Source organism: Pristis pectinata, chromosome 8, assembly GCF_009764475.1.
Source record: "Pristis pectinata isolate sPriPec2 chromosome 8, sPriPec2.1.pri, whole genome shotgun sequence".
Lineage (NCBI taxonomy): Eukaryota > Metazoa > Chordata > Chondrichthyes > Rhinopristiformes > Pristidae > Pristis > Pristis pectinata.
The window spans coordinates 24524165-24531345 of NC_067412.1; the positions used below are offsets into that span (position 1 = coordinate 24524165).

General features: G+C 42.5%; 1 protein-coding gene across 1 annotated transcript in view; it reads right to left on the reverse strand.

Moving 5' to 3' along the window:
* The window catches only part of LOC127573451 (complement C1q tumor necrosis factor-related protein 1-like), a 34078-nt gene extending 27354 nt beyond the window's left edge, over positions 1-6724 (reverse strand). Inside the window, exon 1 of the mRNA XM_052021688.1 lies at positions 6622-6724. The gene's annotated coding sequence lies outside the window, so the exon portion shown is untranslated. The remainder of the gene's footprint in view (positions 1-6621) is intronic.
* Positions 6725-7181: the final 457 nt, after the last annotated feature.

Below are 7181 nucleotides of genomic sequence, written 5' to 3' on the forward strand. Positions count from 1 at the left end.
CTCCCATGAAAACCAAAGAACCAGCAGATGCTGTAAATCTGAAATCAAAACAGAAAATGCTGGAAATAATCAGCAGGTCAGGCAGGCAGCAGTAGAAGTAGGCTATGTGGGGCAGGGACACTACATGGTTAGAAGATGTGGCCAGAAGATAGGGTGAGCTGTGCAGGCTCTGACCCACTGTGTTTTTTGCATTTTACATTTTTATTTCAAAGGTATACTGCATTTCATTTGCAATGTGAGAGGTCTGACAGGAATGTGCTGTCAGATCTCAGGACATGGAATCAGATGACTGACTTGACATCCCCCTCCCCCCAGAGCTGCCTGAATCCACTGCACATTGGTACAAAGAGTGCAGTTATAGCTGCGGGCTTTCAAACATTGTCAGAGAGCTGCAGACATTGAACATCAGCAATGTGGAACGTGTCTCTTCCAGACACTTGCTTTCCAAACACATTACTGGGTGACAGACTGCAGACATGAGAAAAGCAGCTTTCTCATCAAGTGTCTGCTGAATGCTTGCTGTAAACTAAGGTTTGTTAAAGGTACTGCAGATATTTGGCACATGACAACTCTTTTGAAATTCTTTCTGAGATATGGGCAGAGACTAGTGTTTTAAAAAGGCTCTTCTAAAATCATTTGATGCAAGTCTATTGCTAAATTCAGCCACTTCATGAAGTCTCAGTGCTTCAGACATTATGTTCAATACCTTTGCACACAGCAGAAATGGATTCTGTACAACAACCCACCTCAATCATTTGGATTGGTAAAGTATGACCCACAGAATGAATGACTAGAGAACTGGAAAAAAATTGCACATTCTGAGCAATGATGTTCATGAATTACCAAGCGAGTGATCTTGTGCATGTTGGAGCCATATAGGAAAACAGTAAGCAGGGAAAGACCAGCTGTTACATCAACCCTAACCCTCAACCAAAATTTCTGGAGCATCATTAAATAAAGAGAGTGGATTCATATTTTTACAGCAACATCTTCCACTTATCTTACATCATTAACACAGCAAAAGTTCCCAGAGCATTTCATATGAGTACTTAAAGGCTGTGGGAAGGCAACAATGCCTAAAGCATAACACCAACACCATGGATGCATTACAGGAAGAAATGTAATGACTTACACTAGTTGCCAAGGTCAACAAATGCATCTTTACTCCTCATAACTGATGGATTGTACCACTAGTCTTAGGCATAGTTCATTTCCCAACTTCACCATCACTCAGTTACCAACAGTTGTCATCAATTAGGATCCTTACCAAACATTCCTATGCTTCGTCTCATATAGATTAGCCACAGCCAGGGAAGGTGGATAAGAGTAGCTCAGAAACTCAGTCTCCAGAGGTCAAAGTTACAAAATGGTTCTCATGTAGAGGATCTTGACGATTATTTCATTGGCCAGGCTTTAGAAACAGATGTCTGGGTTTGTGCCCAAATGCCTGATATACTGGGAATGCCTCCAGGAAGGTTGCACATTGTCGAGGAGCATGGAGGAATCCAGCACTCACCTTGCCTGGGTTTCTGCACAGAAATCGGACTCTTGTGGAACCAAATATGAAGCAGAGACTGATGGCTAATGTCTCAGCTTCCATTGCAGAACATACAGAGACTGTAGGCTCTCTTACGCTGTTGATGACAAAGGATAACTGTACCAAAAAAATATCCTTTATTGAAGGCATTCAGCTCTCAACCAACAGCAGTGGCTGGTAACATAAAGCATCAAAAGTCACACCACATGGTACAGACAGCTCAAAATGTACATTCACACTCCCTTAAGGCATACTATCAGTTACTATATACCTAAATAAAATGGTACTATTAATTAAGTTACAAATGTAAGCATATATAACTGTACATTTAAACAAATATAAATTTACTATTTCTCAGTCCTTTTGACAATGAACTATACAAAATAAGCTAAGCCTAAATCCTGCATTAATTGCTATAAATACATTCCACTGCATGTTTTCTGAACATCAAGTATTAACATCAGGCTTAAAACGTGCTAATGACACATAGTCTACTGCTGAAGGAGCTCAGTAACTCTGCCCCGAGCATGACAATACTCGTGGAATCTTTGGAGCTTTTGACCTGCCCTCACATCACAAAATAGTCATGCCTTAAAGCATCCAACTCAATCCGAGTTTCATTCAGCCCCTTTATTAACTCCCTATACATCAACTTCCTTGCAGCCACCAGCCTCATCTGGTCCAGCGTATCACCAACTCAATTGAAATTACCTTGCTACAGCACCCCATGACCAGTTGTTTGCTTTCACCTCCTCTGTGGATTCTTGCAATGGTGCAAACATTGTCCTGAAACTCTGCTGAATCAGATGTTGCATACTGTCCAAACAGATTAGAGGAAAAGTAAGAGTAGGCAAATAAGAAATATTCAGGAGAGTATATACAAAGAAAAGGAATGAAGTAGCTTTATTTCGAGTGAATTTGCTCAGACATTTGTCCTAGAGGACTCTTGTTATCTTACAGCCTTAATGCAAGGCATATTGGTCCAGAACAAATGTACTTCTGCCCTGTAAAGCACAAAGGAAATTCAGCATCCTACAAATATTCCATTTATTTTTATTTTTACAGGTGTATCTCTGCAAACTGTAGTAAATTATGCTACTTTCATGTTAGCTTTGGTATAATGCTCTGCATGAGAGATGCCTAGGTCAAAATGTACCTCTGAGATCAAAATTTAGTCATAAAAGTTAAAATCCTGCAATAGCACACCTCAGTTAAACACTCATTCTCCATCAGATTATCTGTTAGAGGACAAGTCTGTTTTAATGTGGAAAATATTGACCAATGAAAATAAATTTGAGGAGAGAGAGAGGTAAAGTGTCATCTTGCCTCCCCAATGTCACACTATCACACAACAAGATCTTCCCTCTCTGTGTGCGTGAACGAGTGTGTGTGTGTGTGTGTGTGTGTGTGTGTGTGTGTGTGTGTGTGTGTGTGTGTGTGTGTGTGTGTATGCAAGTGCATGTGTGGGTGAATGGGTGTGATGCACAAGAGATTGCTTCATATTAGCATGGATAAACTGTGGGCCTAAGCGTCATGTGCAGCAGCAAATCCAACAGCAATCCTCATCATTCACCTTGCAGACTTATCTTCCACCATTAGCTACAGTTAATGTGTAAAGTGATGCTATTACAACAATCTGTTTTAAAGTGGACTTGAGAAGGACAAGAGGGTGGGACGTATACCAAAGTTAACCCCAAATCTGATTTGACAGCTTCAAGTCGGATGGTGAAAACTGGAAGAGTATCTGAATGAATAAGCAAGACTCAGGTGACATCTACAAAATATCAACCAAAGTAAATCACTTAACTAACTATTGCACAGAAAAAGTTCCTGTGTTTTAGGCGGTATTCATGTAAACCTCCAATCCAGAGCACCAGTGACCATTTTCAGGTGAAATGGTACCAATCGCTAAACTGGAACAAGCAATTTTGCATGCGATCCACATTAGTATGACTGACCTTTACCTATGTCAGATGCACAACAAATTATATCATTATTTACAGAAGACTCACTTCCACCCATAACTACATAGTGGAGTTGAAAGCCCCACATTATGACCATATAGAGTTCTAGAGTCTCTCTAGAACTAGCAGCACATCATGCTGGTTTGCTGTTTTTTTTCACTATAAGGATAATCTGTTGAAGTCGAAAGGTGTGACTGGGAGAAGTTCAGAACTCACTGCTAGCTGCATGAACACTTTCCAAGAACAACAGAGTGCGTTTAAGCTAACAGGAGTACTTTCTCCAGCATTCAGTTGGTGAGATACCCATTCCATTGGTAGCTTAGTTGTGACACTGTTGGCAGCTCTCCATTACAGGAGATGTCACTGTAATAATGGCTGACCATTCAGGGTGACTGATGGCCTCAAGGCTGGAGGTGGAGATATTCCACCTCCCCTCCCCAACATAATGTTCAGTGACGCCATATCTAACCTGGGCATCTCCAATGGATAATGTATTCACAGGTTGAGGTTTTCCAAGGCCATCATCACTGAGATATTCTGCTGAAAAACTAAGGCCATGTTCTGCTGTCTAGACTGCACTGCCCATGAAAGTTAAGCTCATGTAGCCTCTCAGCTTCCTTACCACAGGATCTTTCCAATGGGCTGCAACAGATCTCTGCACGTCTCCCAATTTGTCGCTCATGGCACATCCATGTCACCCATGTATTCTCAAAGAGATGAAATTATTTGTGTTGACTTCAGTGGGGAACAGTTGGCACCTGAGGCACTGGGATTTCCCAGCAGTGCTGCTTCCACAGGTGCAGGCATCCAGTGACTATGTCCGTAAGTGCTCCCCATAATGACCAAGATCTTTTCATGAACAAGAAAGGTTTCCCCTCCATCAACGTACAGTTTGTTGTGGATTGTGAAAAGAATTTCTTGGTGGTGAATGTCATATTTCCAGGAAGCACGCATGACTCCTTCATCCTGAGCGAGCCTACATGGCTGGACGTATTCAGTAGTTGGCACTGCCTGAAAATAGCCACCCTCTACTTCCCTGGCTCATTGCACCACTGCAGATGAGTGCACTTACAGTGAGAGCTATGTGAGTGTCAAGACGCTTGCAAAAAAACACCTCAACTCAAGATGAGGTTTTGTTGCCTGCATCTGACTGGGAGACCATCGCAGTACATGCCTAGTTGATTCAGGGGCATTATCATCATGCAAATTGCCATGAGATACCTTGTGAGGACATGACTTTCTCTCCATATTGCTGCCCTTTGTCACTTCCACTACTGTAACCACCTCCTGTCAGGTTCTTGTAGTGGGTCTGTTGGGGATTCTGGCCCTTCGGTACTCAGGACTTCTCTCCTGCTATGCTTCTCATTGACCAGGACCCTTGAGTGATTGCAAGTGTTCTTTCTCTCTCTCCTGCAGTTGCTGTCTCCACTATGGCAACCATAATGTGTGTTGCTGCTATCTGGCTGCCCTGTGTCGTTTTGGGATTATGTCCTTCTCTGGCTGCTGTGCAACAGAGTGTCTAGGTCTACACTAAACTGAGGAGAACCTTGTTAGGAATTGCACAAGCCCTGTTTTAGCACTTATTTTTGGATGCAAACCATCTTGTTTTACACAGTGTCTGGTCAATCTCAATACTTTTCGTGGGGGATCCTATTTGCTGCAAGCTCGAGAAGTAACCACATTTTAGTGCATCAACAATAGGTGAAATCTAATTCCTCAGCATTCATGCACTGACGTAAGACTCGAGCATTTCTTGGAGTGGGTTCCTTCAAAAGCCACAAATATTCTGAGGCTCCTCTTTTTTATTTCCAACATCCCAACTATGTTGATTGTTATCCCTGCTATAAACACTTCTTTTCAACACTTCCATTATGTAAGGTTCAGTATCTTTTTCTTCACAATCCTATAAATACATTTGTCAAAACTGGACAGATATTTATGTTCTACACCTATGATGGAGCAGCATGACATGTCACAACTCAATGTAAACTGTGACCAGTATGCTCCTCGTATGTGCCATTAATTAATTGTCTGCAAAGTAGCTGCTTTCCTATTACAACTCCCAAGAAATTAGCCTTGCTCATGGCTCTACATAGTCTTAAAGAGGAAATAGAACATAAAACAGTACAGCACAGGAACAGGCCCTTCGGCTCCCAATGTTATGCCGAATTAATTAAACTAGTAATTAAATGCCTAACTAAACTAAATCTCTTCCGCCTACACAATGTCCATATCCCTCCATTCTCTGCACATTTATGTGCCTTTCTCAGGGTCTCTTGAACACCTCTATCGTATTTGCCTCCACCGCCACCCCTGGCATTGCAGTCCAGGCACCCACCACACTCTGTGAAAAAAAGTTGTCTCACACATCTCCTTTGAATTTATCCCCTCTCACCTTAATGCACACAGCATTCTCAAAAAGTAAATGCATTAACAGCATAGTAACAACACTCGGCTCTCTATCGTAATAATACTGGATGTAAGCAATAGCAGCTTAATACGAGTGATGCACATGAAAAAGGGAATAAATGTTTAAAGATGTATTATCTTGAGGCACAAGGGCTCTGCCTACTAGAGGTGAAGCCAGGTTCAAGAAAAAGGAAGAAATTTCAGGGGTGCCTGTGCAGAATATGTCACCATCAGAGCAAACGTGACGGAGATGGAGGAACTGGGAGAATGGAATGGAGTCCTTACAGGAAGCAGGTTGAAAGGAAGTGTAGTCAAGAAGCGAGTCTGTGGGCTTGTGATGGACGTTTGGGACAACCTGCCCTGGAGTTGGAGATGGGGCAATCCAGAAAGGTAAGGGAAGGGTCAGAGATCCAGATGTGAAGGCGAGAGCAGGAAATTGGCAGCAAACATGATGAATTTTTCGAGTTCAGTATGAGTCCTGTGGTCCTTCCCTTCCAACTAACCAACTTCTGCGTTCAGCAGATCATCCTTTGCAATTTTGACCAGCTCCGACAAGATTCCACCACCAGACACATCTTCCTCCCTCCTCCCCTTTCGATATTTCAAAGGAATTTCTCCCTTCATGACTCCCTCTCTGCCAACCATTCAAGGTCTTGTGGCTCTTTCCCATGCATCTGCAGGAGATGCAACATCTGTCCTTTCACCTCTTACCTTCTCACCGTCGAGGCACTCAGTCTTTCCAGGAGAACCAGTGATTCATTTAAGTTTCTTCCAAGCTAGTGCACTGCATTCAATGTTCACAATGTGGTCTCACATTCCTGGTTGATCTATATCCAGTGGTAACCTTGGAGAACCTTCTTCATTGTCCACTCTACCACCAATTTTGGAACTGTTTCTGCAACTGGAGAAACAAAACACATTTTGGGTTATTGTTCTGCGGGATAACTGTGTTCAGTCTGCAGGAGCGAGCCTGAGCTTTCAGTTGCCTGCTGTTTTAATGCTCCATCCCACTCCCATTCTGACATTTCTGTCTGTGGTTTTCTGCACTGTTACAGTGAGGCCCAACACAAACTCAAGGAACAACTTCTCATCATCCATCTGCTCAAGTTGAATCCTCCAGCTTTAACCAATTCCTTCCTTCCTTCCTTCCTTCCTTCCTTCCTCAGAACTGGCCATTACTGCCTGTCATCATTTTGACTCAGTTTTTCTCTTTGTGTTGGTATAGTCTAACCTGCTGGGACAGCTAGAGTGGCTTATATTGTGCATTTGTT